The sequence below is a fragment of the Schistocerca americana genome, chromosome 4 (assembly GCF_021461395.2).
Source record: "Schistocerca americana isolate TAMUIC-IGC-003095 chromosome 4, iqSchAmer2.1, whole genome shotgun sequence".
NCBI lineage: Eukaryota > Metazoa > Arthropoda > Insecta > Orthoptera > Acrididae > Schistocerca > Schistocerca americana.
In genome coordinates, this window is record NC_060122.1 from 535,437,194 (window position 1) to 535,455,110 (window position 17,917).

Genomic DNA, 17,917 nt, shown 5'->3' on the forward strand with positions numbered 1-17,917 from the left:
CTTTCGACAGACCTAAGTATGCGCTCAAATTTCTCTTCTTTTCTTGTTATGGTAATTTCGCGAGATGTATCTTGGAGAAAGTAATACATAGCCAATTTCTTCTTCGAACGTACGCTCCCGGAATTTCAAGAGTAAATATCTCCACGAAGCACAACGCTTCTGCTGTAGAGTCTGCTCACTGGAATTTGTTGAGCATCTCCGTTGCTCTCAGCCTGCGACGAAATGTGGCGCTCTTCGTTAGACCTCTGCCTCTTATACTTAATGCAACTTTGTAAGCATCCAAGACTGAGGAATATTACTCAAGGATCGGTCGTACAGACGTCGTGTAAGCCACTTCTTTCTTGGATAAATTACACTTGCTTAAGTACATTAGTCTGGCATCTCCTTTTCCTATAATTACATTTATATGGTATTCCCAATTTAGGCCGCTCTGGACAGACATTCTTAGGTACTTCAAGGCCGATACTGTCTCCAGTGACGTAATGCTTACAGTGTAATCTAACAGTAACTGATCTCTTCGCCTACTTGTGTTAAATACGTCACATTTCACATCATCTGTCCAAACAGTTGGTAGACTGGCTTAATTCTTGACGTAGCGACGACGGCGGAATGACTAAGTTGGCGGCAATGAAGCAACAACTGTAAACAACAAATGTGCATTCGAACAATCAATTGAGAGTTGGCATTGTGCTGTACGTGCAGCCGTAGTGTATAAACGTTTATGTGTAAAAAATTGTAGTGGAGCTACATTTCTAAATCAAGTGTCGAAGACATTCTCCAGATTGTTTTGAAGTAAGTAAAAATGTGTGCAAAATTTGTACTGGACATCTTGACTCCAGAATGGAAACAACGACACATGCACACCTGCCGCGACTTGATTATAACGACGCAAAAAATCATCACGGCTAAAGAGTCTTGGTGATATCAGCGCGACCGTACCACAAAACGACGAAGTGCAGATGAAGTGTCAACTCTTTTGCGACATAACCGACATTTAAACCAATGTGACACGAGAGTTGAAAAACATCCCAAAGCCCAACTTTTCTATGAGTTTCGTGTGGTTATACGAACATTCTGTGCGTTGTACGTAAGTGGCGGGAGACTGTGTAGCACCTGAAGCAGTAAAACCACACCATCTTAACTTTCCCAACTTTTTATTAACCCAGCCCCTAAAGTTTTTGTACTACCGAGTTCTTCACGCTCAGAGTCAACTACCAGTCTTCCGCAGCACTTCCTGCATTTCTCTACAGCCATCTGACGCTGCATCATTCCCATAGACCATACGGTCGTCTGCAAAAAGCCTGAAAAAACTTACAGAGCTATCCAACAGATCGTTTATGTATATCGTAAACAGTAACGGCCTATAACAATCCTTTGGTGTACAGCCGAAATTACCTTTACAGCTTGCATCGTCATCTCGTTACGAACAAAGTTCAAAAAACTGGTTCAAATGGCTCTGAGCACTATGGGACTTAACATCTCTGGTCATCAGTCCCCTAGAACTTAGAACTACTTAAACCTAACTAGCCTAAGGATATCACACACACCCATGCCCGAGGCAGGATTCGAACCTGCGACCGTAGCGGTCACGTGGTTCCAGACTGAAGCGCCTAGAACCGCACGGCCACACCGGCCGGCTACGAACAGAGTATTAAGTTCTATTTGCTAGGAAGTCCTGAAAATCCAGTTGCAAATCTGGTTCGAGACTCGGTAAGTTCTTATTGTTCTGTCTAAACGACGTATGAAATTGTATCGAATGCCTTCCGGAAGTCATAAAACAGTACGTCAGCTCAGGCGTCTGTATTTATAGGCTCTGAATTTTGTGGGCGAACAGAGGAATCTGTATTTCTTAAGAATTCTGCTTACTGAATGCACACAGTCTTTTTTTTTTTTTTTTTTTTTTTTTTTTTTATGCAGGTTACCAATTTTTAAATGAAAAATTGTCCATACAATAGGAGTTATTGAGAAGAAATGATTTGAATTCAAAACTTACCCTCTTGAGGTATTTCACGTTTGAAGTATTCCGGGCGCAGAACACTCCCTCGACAAAACATAAGAATAAAGTTCTGTCTGCATTTGCTGACAAAATGATTTTTCTCAACTTAACACTAATGGGCTTTTTTGACCGATACTCAACCTCAACACAAACAAAGTTTAAGGGTATTGATAACCTGTAAGTAAACATTAGGCGGAAAGTTCACTGAATGCTTGATAACACAGTCCTATTATAGGGCACCTAGAAATATTCTCCAGTTCACCCACTAGACTGAACACTCTGAAATATATAAGTCTGTTGGCCGTTGTCGCTGATGTTAAAATCTTCTGGGTCATTAGGCAGCGTCATATTTCTTCTAAAATGATCGACGTTACAACTCCTTTGCTGGGATCTTCCTCAGGATCTTCTTGTGTCCATTAATGCTAGAACAGCAGTAGTGGACACCAGAAGATCCTGAAAAAGATTCCAGCAGAGGGATCGAAATGTCGATAATTTTAGAAGAAATATGAAGTGGCCTAATAACCCAGAAGATTTTAACTCTTCTCTGAGATATCTTAGTCAACGCTCCCAATGGCAGGCTAAGTCTGAACCGAATGAAAGGTTCCGATAAGATCGGTATAATTTCAATCTCACCGGACGCGTCTGACAGTCACGAATGATGGCGACGGTTCTTGCGAGCACGTCGCCGAACTTAGTGCCGCCCACTAGGGGAGAATGCGCGTGCGGTTGCTAAAGGTGCTGGGTCCGCCGCTGAAAGCACCCACTGACTGGCTGCTATGAACTGCCTGCACCAGGGCCGTGTGGTCGTAAATACTCGCATGTCGCTGATGTACTTCCATTCGATTGGCCGCACGTGTCACGGAGGATGCATCAAAAGGTCCGCAGCAGGAGCGACCCATCTCGCGGTTGTGCGCGCCACCTGTTTTCGTGTCTGGTGTATGTGAAGGCCCTCTGCAAGTCGAGCTGCAACATTTCTTGGCTCTATAGACTGTGAAAGCGTTGAGTCGCAGGGGCTGTGCTTGTTCCAGCCCGCCTGGCAGAGATGTGTTGCAGAGTGCCGGCCGCGCCTGATGACTTCCGCGACACTCCAGTGACACTGGGCAAAAGATCTTTGTTGATGCATACTGGATTCCTTTCTGAGCCAATGAAAGCTTTTTAGCAAAGGGTCATAACGATCATTTCTTCTTCTAGTATTACAGATATGGATATTACCATTCTTGAGGACCACGTTATTCCTTAAAATAGTAGTCCAGTTCGTTAGTCACTGTGCCAACTCGCCGCGCGGGATTAGCCGAGCGGTCTCCGGCGTTGCAGTCGTGGACTGTGCGGCTGGTCCTGGCGGAGGTTCGAGTCCTCCCTCGGGCATGGGTGTGTGTGTTCGTCCTTAGGATAATTTAGGTTACGTAGTGTGTAAGCTTAGGTACTGGATGACCTTAGCAGTTAAGTCCCATAAGAATTCACACACACACACACACACACACGTTTTTACTGTGCCAACTCGCCGCAATGCGGTATGGAAGTAATCATAAATCTCTCTTCGTACATAGTATGGACGTTTCTTTTGTTTTAGTTTCTATCGCAACTGCTACAACTTGTTCGTATACCACCTCACCTACAAATGTGCAGTTTGCGTGTCTTGTTGTTGCACGCAAGTTACCATTCAAGTCCCAGCTAAAGTCGGCCGTTTTTCTCAGTATAAAATAACCTGTGATAAATTCATCGCAGTGATATGCAATAAAATGAGAGCATTATCCTTTGCGAACGGTGACCTAAAATGTACACTGTTATCAACGGCACCAATTTTTTCGAAATTAAGGTAGCTGATGATCAAGACATCGAATGCAATGATTTAAAACGGCGATATATCGTGACAGGTAACTCAGTATCTCAGTGAAATCGCGTTAGAGAAGGTCAGGATTAACATCGGGTTTAATTTGTAGATGTTTACTCAAATCACCGCATGCGATTTTCATGGCGATTATTTTGAATCTGCTTCTCCAGCCTTTCCCCAATAACATTACGTAACTAGCGAATTATATCGTAGAATAAGTGCACCATCAGTACACATACTTTTCAAATAAATAGGTTAGCAGGGTCCAGATGGAATCCATGTGCCAGATTAATGACTGTTGTTCTAACACCCGTCATGTAGTTTTATCTGGGATTTCTGTGTTAGTTCCCCTTATCTGACTCATAAACACATATCATTAAGACACAGAAACGCACAGCACAAATTTCACACGATTCACTAACAAATGAGACGCCAATCCTTAACTTACTCGTAAGTGCTGGAAAGACATTCAAACGCTGAATTAACGAAAACCCAATCATGCTTCCCACATTATCCTGTTCTTACCGATTCTTTGGAGAACCTTCTTATTTCTCCAAATTTCCAACACAGCTCTATACAACCGTATCTCAAACGTTTCGATTATATTTTTTCTGGTTTCTCCTTAGTCCACGATTCTCGTCCATACAATGCTGTGCTCCAAACGTACATTAACAGAAATTCCTTCCTAAAATTAAGGCATATGTTTAGGCATAGTAGACATCTGCTGGCCGAGTATGCGCTCTTTGTTTGAGGAAGTCTGCTTTTCACGTCCTTGCGTTGTCCGTCAGATTACTCTGCTTCCACGGTAGTAGAATTCGTCCATTTCGTCTTATTCACGATCCCCAATTTTGATATTAAGTTTATCTGGCTCATTTTTTCTACTCCTCATTACCTTCGTCTTTCTTCCGGTTACTCTCGATCCATACTGCGTGTTCATTAGAATATTCATTCCATCAAACTAACCCTTAATTCTTCCTCATTTTAGTACGGTGATCAGCAAATATTTTCATAGACATCATTTCAACCTCGATTTTAATCCCAAGCCTGACGCTTCTATTCATTCCCGTAATAGCGTCTTCGATATATAATTGAACATACATTCATGTCTTAAACCATTTCTAATTAGAACTTGATCTTAGTCTTCCATTTTCATTTTTACTCTTGGTTCGTATAAAATATTGTGTATAACCCAACCTTACCTTTAGTTTACACCTATTTCCCTGGGAATTCTGAACATTATGCAACATTTTGTGTTATAGTCCGATTTTTCTACGTCGACAAATCCTGTGAACGCATCTTGAATATTTTTATGTGTTTCTTCCATTACGAAGCGCAACGGAAGAAATGCTTACATGGTGCCTTATCTTTCCTGAAGCTAAACTGATGCTCATCAACTTAGCTTTTTTCAGTCTTCTGCAAATTATTTTTGTCGGTGTCTTGACTGCATGAAGCCAACAGCCTTGCCGCAGTGGTAACACCGGTTCCCGTCAGATCATCGAAGTTAAGCGCTGTCGGGCTGGGCTAGCACTTGGATGGGTGACCATCCGGTCTGCCTAGCGCTGTTGGCAAGCGGGATGCACTCAGCCCTTGTGAGGCAAACTGAGGAGCTACTTGATTGAGAACTAGCGGCTCCGGTATCGTCAACTGATATATGGTCGAGAGAGCGGTGTGCTGACCACATGCCCCTCCATATCCGCATCCAGTGACGCTTGTGGTCTGAGGATGACATGGCGGCCGGTCGGTACCGTTGGGCCCTCCAAGGCCTGTCGGACGGAGTTGGCTTCATGAATTGTTAAGGTAGCTGTGTTATAAGAACGTGTGAAGTTTGGAGGGTAGGAGACGAGAAACTGGCAGAATAAATCTGTGAGGACGGCGCGTGAGTCATGCTTGGTAGCTCAGATGGTAGATCACTTGCTCGCGAAAGGCAAAGGTCCAGAGTTCGAGTCCCGGTCCGGTACACAATTTTGATCTGCCAGGAAGTTTCATAGCTGTGTTATAGTTGATGCACTTATCAGCGCTGGTAGCCTTTGGGATTGAGAGGACGGGTATAGTAGTGCTGGTCTGATGGTATTCCTCCAGACTCAGTTTCTACCAACCTACTGGAAGACTCGTTTACTTGCCAGTTTGCGTAATGGGTTTAGAAATTACTATAGAATTTTATCCATTCCTTCTGTGTTATTGAGTGGCAAGCCTTCCAGATCTCTGTTAAATTGTGATACTGGATGTTCTACGTATTCCATATCGACTCCCGCTTCTCTTTCTATCACACGACCAAGCAGTTTCTTCCCCAGGTAGAAGCCTTTCACCTGTCCGCCCGGTACTCGGCATTTAACGGCGGGATTCCCGCTGCACTATTAATGTTGACTCCATTGCTTTTAATATCATCGAGTGTTGTTTTGACATTTCTATATGCTGAAACATTTCTTCCGACAACCACTTCCTTTTCAGTTTCTTCGAATTTTTCCTGCAGCCAATTTGCCTTGGCGTCGTTGCACTTCCTGTTAATTTGATTCCTAATTGATTTACTTTGCTGTACTCATGTCTTTTCCCGAATGTTTCTGTATTTTTGTACATTCTACTTTCATGAATCAATTTAAGTATCTTTTCTTCTACCGAAAGATTCTTCGCATTTATCTTCCTTCGACCCATATTTGTATCTCCAACTTCTGTGATTGCCCGTTTTATAGATTTCCATTTCTCTTCAACTGAACTGCCAATTGCGGTAATTGTTATAGAAGTATCTACAGCTTTGCACTACTTCCGAGACGCAACACTCCGTTCCTCAGTACTTCAATATCCGCTTCATTCCCACATTGATTCTTCCGGACGATTCTCTTAAACTACAGTCTACTAAATTTCGATCTGAGTCTACATCTACTCCAGCATGCAGCTTACAATCTAGTATCTGATTGCGGAATGTGTAAACCAGCTGTAATCTTCCAGTATCTCCAAGTCTTTTCCAAGCACACCTTCTCCTCTTCTGATTTCGGTATTACTAACTGAAAGTAATTGCAAAACTCAATCTTCCTACCCTCTCTCATTGCTCTTACCGAGCCCATATTCACCCCTAACTCTTCTATTACTTTCACTACTACAGAGTTCCAATCATCCACACTTATTAGGATTTCATCTCCCTTTCTGAGTTAATCGCATTAGAAAAAGAAAAAATAGTACAGTATTTGTGATATGTACTCGTACAAGCGCTGATGGCCATACAAGAAAGGTGAAATATCAGTTAAAGGAAGAAAAACGGGTTTCTCAGAATTAGAGGTAAAATTATATGGTTGGACAGAAATGGAGTGAATTGTGTCAGAGACAATGTAGCGCTTCACCAGCATATGTTTAGAATATAGGTTCTGTGTCATGAAAGATAGAAACGAACAGATAAAAGATATTAATCGTTGTCTGGCGTCGGTCAGGAGCACTGTATTCTAGCTTAAAATCCAGTGATAACCAGCTAGAATCTTGCCAGTGTATGAAATTTTAGCACCCTGGATTTGGTCAGATTGGCGCTTAAGTTGCTTCTTGAACACCAGGCTGTGCACCGACGTCCCAGGATAAATGCCAGACCTCTCTGCAGTGGCCACGAGAAATAGCGTTGAGATTCAGACACCGGAGGAGGTGCAAAGGCAGCCATCTAGGTCTACATTTCCCGTGGTGGCTTCAAATCGCACTGCTCAAATACCAGGGCGATTCCTTTTAAATCGATACGGTCCCACTTCCAAATTTTCCCCAGCCTCTAACCAATCAGGCCACCGCCAGGTCGGTAAATATTTACCTTCTTCCTCGCCTTTTCCCAACTGTGCTTGGGTGGTAGTGTTGGTGGTATGTTTGTCGGATCTGGTGTATGGTCTCGGCGGCCTGTTTCTTCATCTTCTAGAAGAGTAGGCCGTCCACCGGCACCTCGTTTCACCCTCTGCCTTGCTTGAATCCGATACAACATACACACTCCATTATTCAGTTTTTCAATTCAGTTTCTTACCATATAACTGAAAGCTCTAAACAGTTCTTAAGTATGCATAAGCATTATAATATGCAATGTTAGAGAGAGAGAGAGAGAGAGAGAGAGAGAGAGAGAGAGAGAGAGAGACAGAGAGAGACAGAGAGAGAGAGATAAGGTATGTTAACAACAATTCTTGTTAATATACAACGAAGAAACAAAACAAAATTTTGAAATATTTTTACATAAAATAAAAGGAATGTAATGTATATCCTAAGTACTTTTTGGCTAAATCTCTACATTTGTTACTGCCTACCTCAAAAGAGCTCGAGAAGTACGATCAAATAGAATTACACCATTATCTAGGTCTGTTATTAGGACATTACTATACCTTATGCCCAACTAGTGTGTGATTGCCTCAGCAAGCTCGAGTCTGCGCTTCTCTGTACTTTTATGTTTGCACAGTTCCTCTTAATTCATTTTAGTGTCTACCTTTCCTTACAATGGAAGTCTTCTTCGAATCTGTTGACGTTAGTTTGATATTGAGAGCATGCACTTGACCTTAAGGAAACTGGTTTAGAATGACCTTCATTAACACAGCAAATCCCGTCGCATTGCAAAGGAGTTTCAATTTCATATCCCTGTCGATTACTGTATCTCCACGCTAAGCAATATCCATGCGAGTGGTGCACAAGTTCTTGGACAGTTCGCGTTGATAAGGCAACAAACTGACAGCTTCATGCACGATGCTGTCATGAACACTTCTGAAATCTCCTTTCTGTCATTCTGTCACGTCTCCATGTGGACGCTTCGTACTGCGATGATTCCATACAACCAACTGACGTGTACAAACCATTTCACTGTCGTGACTTACGGAAATGCTTATTTACAAGTTCCTTTCTGCGCGCAATAGGATTACATGAAGTTGAACGGATTGCCTAAACATATTGTTACTCACAAATTGTGTGTAACATCTTGCACGGGGTGGAAGGTGAGTCTTTATAGGTGCATAAGAGCGCACACGATATTAAACGAAAGCTGCCGATAGAAGCCGAAGCGCTTACGAGACGTAAGCTTTCGAACGATGAAGACGTGCGCAGCTGTGCATTTCATAGTCCCCGCGGCGTGCTGACAAAGCGCTTTGGAGAAGCGAGAAGGTAGAATATGGCCACTTGGTGCAAATAACACGTGTTTTAATTGACAATATGGACTGTTGCCCTGTCTTCCTGATATCAAAAGCAAATATTAACAGAGCAAAAACGTGACACAGAATTACACGAAACATGCTGTTCGTCAAAAGAATATAGGCCACTCAAAACAGCGCAGGAAATTAAAATGAAAATAACAACTAAGTGTTCACCGTACCGCCGAGAAAACATGCCAGTGAGACCTCAAGGAAAAATGGTGCTGGCAGCCAGGAAGAGGGCCCTTGTGGCCGAGCGGTTCTAGGCGCTTCAGTCCGGAACCGCGCTGCTGCTACGGTCGCAGGTTCGAATTCTGCCTCGGCCATGGATGTGTGTGACGTCCTTACGTTAGTTAGGTTTAAGTAGTTCTAAGTATAGGGCACTGATGACCTCAGATTTTAAGTCCCATAGTGCTCAGAGCCATTTGAACCAGTTTTGGCAGTCAGGATGTTTACGTACCAAAGCAAAGTTCTTTTGACAGACTTCGATTCATGAGTGGCTGTAATACTACAGACACTGATAACTTCCGGGAATAAATAATTAATTTTATTTTCGCAGTGTCCTGCCTCGTTAATTTCTCTTGTACAAGATCCAATAGGAATCGATCGTTATCCTCGCTTACCCTCAACTAATTCAGAAACGAGTATTCGCACTCTAAAAGGAGTAATTTTCGAAGAAATGTCAAATTTCTCCTCCTTTCTCGGATGGTCATCCACTTTTTCTTCTTTTCGTGTTGTTCAATGCCACGGCACATAATGCAACGGCCGCAGAGAAAGCAACAACTGCTGACTTTCTTTTAGTACTCTGTGCCATAATAGCTTGCTTTCTACGCGTAGAATACTGACCTGCGCTATTTGGCTCGTCTAACTACATGGGACTTTAACCATTCACTTTAGCATTCCGTCGACGAACGACATCGGCCGAAGGTGGCTGATCTTTTCCAGTCAGTGCACCAGTACGTGAGTTGTCTGAATGCAACCGATCTCAACGCCCGAGAGTAGGCGGAATTCAAATCAGTTTGTTTTCTTCGATTGAGTCTTGCAACGTACGTACAGGCAATAGACGGATTTTGAGAACTTTTTAAGTTTAATACGACGAAGAAAGAGTTTGTGACATCCTGAGGAGGAGAAATATTATAATAACGTGGATAGGTTTCGGAATCTATCGTCTGAAATCACTACTTCATTGTAAGCCACGAGTTTCAATCATGTTAAAAGTGTGCTAATAGTTTATTGTCCTTTACCTAATTTTACAATAGCGCACCCGATAATTCTTCGCTATTCCTAACTATCTATGGGAAATGGGTACACACCCTAAACTTCTCCCTGCGCGTCTCAGCCCATCACCTGCTCCCACCTCTCTTTGTCCATCACCACCTCCTCCCCCCTTTCTTTGTGCTTCATCTCCTCCCTCCCTCTTTCTGTCCGTCTCCTCCTACCCTTTCAATCTGTACATTTCCTCCTCCCTCCCTCCCCCCCCCCCCTCTATCCAACCTCCATCTAGCTTCCTTCCCACTATCTCTGACTTTGAGCCTCTTTCATTGTTATTGCAAAAGAAACTTTCCTTGAGAATTGATGTCACCTAAAATGAATGGGTAAATCCGTGGGATCAAAGGTATGCAAGATATAAAAGAGACGCATCCAGCTGCTGTATCTTCGAGGATAGCGGCTTCGGTGACAGTATTTCACAGAGTTTTAATCTGCAAATACACTCCTGGAAATGGAAAAAAGAACACATTGACACCGGTGTGTCAGACCCACCATACTTGCTCCGGACACTGCGAGAGGGCTGTACAAGCAATGATCACACGCACGGCACAACGGACACACCAGGAACCGCGGTGTTGGCCGTCGAACGGCGCTAGCTGCGCAACATTTGTGCACCGCCGCCGTCAGTGTCAGCCAGTTTGCCGTGGCATACGGAGCTCCATCGCAGTCTTTAACACTGGTAGCATGCCGCGACAGCGTGGACGAGAACCATATGTGCAGTTGACGGACTTTGAGCGAGGGTGTATAGTGGGCATGCGGGAGGCCGGGTGGACGTACCGCCGAATTGCTCAACACGTGGGGCGTGAGGTCTCCACAGTACATCGATGTTGTCGCCAGTGGTCGGCGGAAGGTGCACGTGCCCGTCGACCTGGGACCGGACCGCAGCGACGCACGGATGCACGCCAAGACCGTAGGATCCTACGCAGTGCCGTAGGGGACCGCGCCGCCACTTCCCAGCAAATTAGGGACACTGTTGCTCCTGGGGTAGTGGCGAGGACCATTCGCAACCGTCTCCATGAAGCTGGGCTACGGTCCCGCACACCGTTAGGCCGTCTTCCGCTCACGCCCCAACATCGTACAGCCCGCCTCCAGTGGTGTCGCGACAGGCGTGAATTGAGGGACGAATGGAGACGTGTCGTCTTCAGCGATGGGAGTCGCTTCTGCCTTGGTGCCAATGATGGTCGTATGCGTGTTTGGCGCCGTGCAGGTGAGCGCCACAATCAGGACTGCATACGACCGAGGCACACAGGGCCAACACCCGGCATCATGGTGTGGGGAGTGATCTCCTACACTGGCCGTACACCACTGGTGATCGTCGAGGGGACACTGAATAGTGCACGGTACATCCAAACCGTCATCGAACCCATCGTTCTACCATTCCTAGACCGGCAAGGTAACTTGCTGTTCCAACAGGACAATGCACGTCCGCATGTATCCCGTGCCACCCAACGTGCTCTAGAAGGTGTAAGTCAACTACCCTGGCCAGCAAGATCTCCGGATCTGTCCCCCATTGAGCATGTTTGGGACTGGATGAAGCGTCGTCTCACGCGGTCTGCACGTCCAGCACGAACGCTGGTCCAACTGAGGCGCCAGGTGGAAATGGCATGGCAAGCCGTTCCACAGGACTACATCCAGCATCTCTACGATCGTCTCCATGGGAGAATAGCAGCCTGCATTGCTGCGAAAGGTGGATGTACACTGTACTAGTGCCGACATTGTGCATGCTCTGTTGCCTGTGTCTATGTGCCTGTGGTTCTGTCAGTGTGATCATGTGATGTATCTGACCCCAGGAATGTGTCAATAAAGTTTCCCCTTCCTGGGACAATGAATTCACGGTGTTCTAATTTCAGTTTCCAGGAGTGTAGATAGGATTACAAAGGTTCGGACGATTCAAAGTCCGTTGTAGTATTCTAATCAAAAGCCGACAAGCCATGGATATACTTTTCGTGTTTTCTGTAAAAACCGACTGGCAAGGAAGAAAACCAAACAGACATCACTATGTATACAAATTTTTTTTGAAATTATATGTAGAGAGAAAGAAAATAAATCAAAGAAACAAATTGTCTAATGGTTTAAATACCTTGCTATCGCAGTTGAATTAACCGCAAGAAAGAAAACGGAACTATACATTTTCACAGCACAGGACAGTATTTTCTTTCTCGCAATCGGTCTTAAGAGAAGACTTGTACATCGTCATCAAAAAAAAATATGTAGCCTATTTCCATCTGAATGTTTATTAGCGTGTCGAGTAAAAATTTGAAGCAAATCAGTCAAGAACTTTTCGAGACTTTTGGCAACAACATTTCCCCTTTGTATATTACAAAAATACTTATATACTATATATATTATTAAAATGTATCCTAAGACCATCCTAATGTTTACGAGAGCATTGTGTTAAAATTTTAAGTAAATCGGTCAGGTACTTTCCGAGATTTTTGGTAACAACGTTTAACAACGACTTGCCGTTATGTAATAGTATAGATAATGAACGCTCTAGCCTGCCTAGCCATGTCGGCGTCATAACCGGGTGACCCTCATGCGCGTACTATAGAAAAAAAAACGTAAATTAGTTACAAACTAAGGAGTGCATACTCTTTATTCAACATGTAAACATCACTACAGATATTCGGATTTACGTTATGATATGCTCGATACGCATGCCATCATTGGCAACGATGTGGCGCAGACGAATAGCGCAATTCTGCACGACCCGCTGAAGTGTCGGAACATAGATGCTGCCGATGACCTCCTGAATGGTCGTTTTCAGCTAAAAAATGATTTTTGGGCTATTGCTGTACACCTTGTCTTTACTACAGCCCAACAAAAAGGAGCCGCATGTGTTCAGATCCGGAGAATATGGCGGACAATCGAGGCCCATGCCAGTGGCCTCTGGGTACCCCTGAGCCAGAGTGCTGTCCCCGAAGTGCTCCTCCAGGACATCAAACACTCTCCTGCTTTGATGGGGTCGAACTCTGTCTTACAAGAACCACATTTTGTCGAAATCAGGGTCACTTTGGATAACAGGGATGAAATCATCTTCCAAATCCTTCACGTGCCGTTCGGTAGTCACCTTGCCATCAAGGAATATTGCGCCGATTATTCCGTGACTAGACACTGCACACCACACAGTCACCCGTTGAGTGTGAAGAGACTTCTCGATCGCGAAATGCGGATTCTCAGTCCCCCAGATGTGCCAATTTTGCTTATGGACGAAACCAACCAAATGAAGTGGGCTTCGTCGTTAAACCGGACCCTAGTGCGCATACTATTTCCCATCATGGCTCGCGGCCAACCGTGCAGTTTAAATGTCCTAACGCAAACAGTTCTCAAGTTATGACGATTTCATTTCACGTAGTTCAGTGATTGTCACCCTGTATATACTCAAACTACAGCATTCCATCTTTAATACTATCAAAATCTGTATTAGAAATTTAATGCCTAGGTTATAAGCTGAAAGATTGTATGTTCAAGCTCGATGATGGAAGTTATTCCAGTGGATCGAGCATTATCTATGTACGAACTATTATTATTATTATTTGACAGAGAAGATACATATTGTAATGTTCTTTAAAAATATTTTGTGTTATCCAAATTTACTGTGTAATGCGTTGTTCAGCAAATGGTGTGCTTAACCAGTTTTACTGTAACCCAAAGAAAAATTAAACAACTTAACCTGGAAAACCAGAATGAAGTGTCTATAATGAAATCGATTCCTCTGAAATTTACTCAGTCGCTTGAGCAGGGCAACAGATGTAATCTAGTATTCTGTTCCTTGCATAGTACGCATACAAAATATTCAATCTAGGCTCAGCGAAGTGCAATGCCGGCCGTAAAATATCTTCATACAAATAATCAGTAGATTAGTTGATAAATGAATAACATTGCAAATGTTCAGCGATAATTTTGGATGCTGACTCAGTGCTGTTCAATACTGCCTTCATTGACCTGTTACAAACATTAATACTTTTCTGATTCTGGCACATTAATATTTTTCTCACTCTGAGTGAAAAACCATTTCTTTTTAAAAAAATACTCATTGGATTTAAACAAACACGACATGGCAGAGGATGAGGTACTGATACGGGATATGCTAAGACCGAATGCTTCGGTTCGAAAATTGCATTAAAAATAAAGCTTCTCCTTCACAAAATCCAATATGAAACATTTTACATTAACTTCAAAATCAGTGAAGTTATAAGCTGTTCTACAATTCTCACTTACTGCCGTAATTAAAAATACTTGGACTTTTTACATGAGAAAAAGTCTGATCTCGTTAGGCAACATAGATTCAAAGATTTAACTTCTCTGTATCAGGATTACACAACACTCAAGATATTAAAAATCGGGTATGTCTAATCAACCTATACATTAAATCTGATAGGAAATACTTGGTTCGTACATTCAAGGGTCGATACTGTTAGAATTAGCAAAATCCACATTGTGTCGCTGCATACCTAAAACTAAAACTAAATATAACCTTACAAAACAGTATTATGCTGCGTCCGTAGGCCAAAAGCTAAATTCTCACAGCTAGCCACTAGCTTAAAGTCTTGCATCCTACCTTTAACAGAGTGCAACGGCAACTGCTACCGCGCTCCACGCGCCCCTACTTACAATCGATTCTGCCACTCAGGCAACATCTTTGGATCAGTGGTGTCAAAGATACAATCTCTTCTACACGTGATAACCCTTTCATGTAATTTTTTACAAAATCGGGCTCCACGTTCAAGTGGATCCCTCGCAATTTTTGTGTAATTACAGAACTGAAAGCTCAAACCATCAATTTTTTCCACAACAAATGTCTTTGTCATATGTGTTGAATGGAAGGTTGATTGACATATATCTGTCCCGCTGGATTTATCTGAAGTTGTGGAGGGCTTTTCTAATACTGCTTTTCAATGACACTAGGAATCATCTTGAGTATGTAATAGAACGTTTCTCACTGCGTCTCATATGTCAAATTTATCTGATAATTCCAGTAACTGAAGAAAGAGTGTAAAGCAGATTTTAACCTCGCTGAGAGAATATTTTCTAACCTGTTCGATCCTGCCGAATAATTGACGAAGGAGACTGGACGCACTGTGGTGAAGGTGTCGGCCGATGTTACCGGTTCACCTCTGCCGACCGTTGTCGGCGCCGTTGTGAACGGTCACACGACTGGCTTGCATGAATTCTGTACCGTCACAGCGTTCCAGAATGACCTGTGTGCTGTTGTAAGGAAATGATTAATATTTTCTTGTGTGAGCTTAGTTCCACCAGGGAAGGCGTACGTGATCAGATGAGGATCTCAGACCCGCTGCTCCCTGAAGCAAATAAATCATATTTTTCCTCTGCGACAGCTCAGAGCAGGCACATCCTCAAGAATATTCAGTAATATGACAGTAACGAAGACGTTCGAGGTGAAAAAAAAAGTAAGGCCTCCGGCTGGAGAGCAGAGAAGATGCGTCGGGTTAAGAATCTGGGTCGCAGCGGGCGTGTGTGGCAGCGCGTGACGCCACGCCCCCAGACCCAACATATGGCTGGGGTGTGGAGAGTGAGGCGATGTAGGGCGCCGGGCTGCTGCCGCCGCTGGCTCTGCCGGGCAGGGCTCGGCGCGTTTGCATAATTGACCTGACGGCGGCGCGGCGCCCAGAGGAAAGGGAGCGGCCGAGACAGCGCATTACTCAGCCCGCTCGTTACCGCCCCGACCTGCGCTGGCTCGGAGCTCGGCACTCGCTGCTTCGCGACATTCTCCCACCATTCGCACAACCCCATAATGGCCAATATGAGGGACACTTAGCAATGAGACCTACGAACCTAGTAGAGACACGGTCCACTTCCTTTTCGAGTGGACGTGACTCTTACCGGATACGTTTACATCGCACGCATCTGACAGGGAATCTTTTTCAGTGATGGCATGCGACACACTTCATGGTGTCCACCAGAGGGGGACGTTAAGTTCTGCGGTCTTCTATGTGCTTTTCGAGAGAACTAGGCTATGTGCAGGCACTAGGTTTAACACTCTCCCTTCGCTCATCAACTCCGACACTGCACTCATACATACTTGCCAGAAACACTTACACACAGTTGTATCACGGTAAGGAGCCTGCAGACGCGGAAGAATGTAAAAACATTTCCAGCTAGGTGGCTGAACCAAGCCTTCGGGGGCTCCCGGCCATTTATGCCATACGGCCTTACTTATTTTTAGTCAAAGGGGAAGAGTATCCAAAGCACGTCGCAATATACTGCGCACTTCTCATACAGGCCAAATGACTAGTGTACAAGCCTATTAGAGATGAAGTAACGCGGAAAGAGGTGGATACTACGGCAGACTCGATCTCCAAGGCCCTGCACTTTCAGTACATAAAAGAACGACGAAATTGACCTGTCATGAGAACCAGGACACAACAAACAATGCACAATACACGCATGTCAGAGGTACATGACCACGCTAACCGAAACAACAATACAGACAGTGACTCTAACCTCCTTGACCAATTTTCATAAGCTACAGTTCGACGAATTGGGCGTAGATGAAGGAATTGTGATATAGGGAATACTAGAATCCAGTATTCCTTCATTCATTGATCCAGTTTACGCGTTTCGGTGTTAGCCATCATCAGAGTTCTAGTTCAGATAAAAACCAGAGGATTACGTAGTAACTTTGTTGACTTGCAACAAACATGAATAGAGAAAGTCAACTACGTAAGTATGTAATCCTCTGATTTTTACCTGAATCAGGATTCTGATGAAGGCTAACGCCGAAATGCGTAAAACAGATTCATAAATGAAGGAATACTAGATTCTAGTCTTCTCTGCATTACAACTCCTTCGTCCGCAACCAATTCACTAAATTGCAGACTATGCAAATTATTCATCACGGTCACCTCTCTCCTGTGTGTCTTTATGACACACTTTGTTTCCTCGGTCAAGTCACGTATTACATAAACCATGACAACGTATTGTACATAGAGTTATGTGAAACCTGTAAAATACAAGTAGACAACAGGAAGAAACGTAGGACCCTTGGCTCGATGCCCTTCCGAACTATTTCCGCGGCCCCAACACCTACGGACTTTGGTGGTGGGAATCCATAGCTCACCTCTGATCTTTCCTATCATCTATAAAAGTGGCTCAGCTTCAATAAATAGCTTGAACATTTCAAATTTCCAGTAGACATAATTTATTTTTTTCTACTTTGTTTCAATAGTAAAAAACAGGTGCAGAAGAAACAGTAATATAAATACACCCAAAAGATTTAAGTGGTGGGGCACGGGCAACATCGCGCCATTGCCCGGGACCGGGAGTTTCTCAAGCTCGTAAGTAAGGGCAACTCGAGTCTGGGCGTGACACTGAGGCTCGATGCACTTTTTACCCATCATTGACACTGGCGGGCAACAGTCTTATCTTCCCAGTCTTTCTGTTATTTTCCTGTAAATTGATAACATTTTTATTTAACGACCTCTGTTCGCTTCAACTAATTTATTTTTCCTTGTAACTCATTTTTATTACAGTGATTTCTTATTACTGAAATAAATATTTGCTTGTAATATGGACAACTTATCACATGAAAAACCGTATAATGTGTGACGTGTTTCTGAAATATTAAGCAACAGGTCTTTAAATATACAATAAACGAACTATCCTATCTGGCAAGGTCACCGATTGCTTTGAACACAGCTCCTGCAAAGCCGAGCTGTTTGTAAGGCTGTCTCGTTC

The 17,917-nt window shown here is 43.7% G+C and overlaps 1 protein-coding gene and 1 pseudogene across 1 annotated transcript in view; one reads left to right on the plus strand and one right to left on the minus strand.

The window, feature by feature from the left end:
- The window catches only part of LOC124613600 (neuroendocrine convertase 2), a 1,535,239-nt gene that overhangs the window by 1,469,287 nt on the left and 48,035 nt on the right, over positions 1–17,917 (minus strand). The gene's annotated exons all lie outside the window — the stretch shown is intronic.
- On the plus strand, positions 5,278–5,395 carry LOC124614172 (annotated as a pseudogene).